The following is a 372-nucleotide window of genomic DNA, read 5'->3' on the forward strand; positions in this document are numbered from 1 at the left end:
TCGTCGGGACCTAATCTAGACCAGATCCACTCTGATGTCAGCCAATTGGTAAGTTCTTAAATGAATTTATAATCACTAAGTTTCCTCCCCCCCCTCCCCTCTTGAATTCTACCGTCATTAACAGTCTCTAGTTTGGTTTATTATTCCCTTAAAACTTTGTATTTTTTCTAGTATGTATAATTTTATAACCTTTGATACAGAAAAACTTCATTTATGTTCGAATCAGTAGCATCGTTCCTCTGTTGATTTCGTGTGTCTCAGAAATCCAACAATCAATCCGCAAAAGACGACTCTAAACCCAGCAAAACATCTACCAACGGCACGGTCATTACCTCAGGCACGGAAACCCTCCGACGAAACCACAAAAAATCG

At 39.5% G+C, this 372-nt stretch overlaps 1 long non-coding RNA gene across 1 annotated transcript; it reads left to right on the forward strand.

The window, feature by feature from the left end:
• On the forward strand, positions 1 to 364 carry LOC113473729. Its single transcript, XR_003395626.1, has 2 exons — positions 1 to 48; positions 262 to 364. It is a non-coding gene; the product is annotated as an uncharacterized LOC113473729 (long non-coding RNA).
• The last annotated feature ends 8 nt before the right edge of the window (positions 365 to 372 follow it).

The sequence above is a fragment of the Diaphorina citri genome, unplaced genomic scaffold, assembly GCF_000475195.1.
Source record: "Diaphorina citri unplaced genomic scaffold, Diaci psyllid genome assembly version 1.1 scaffold75289, whole genome shotgun sequence".
Classification (NCBI taxonomy): Eukaryota; Metazoa; Arthropoda; class Insecta; order Hemiptera; family Psyllidae; genus Diaphorina; species Diaphorina citri.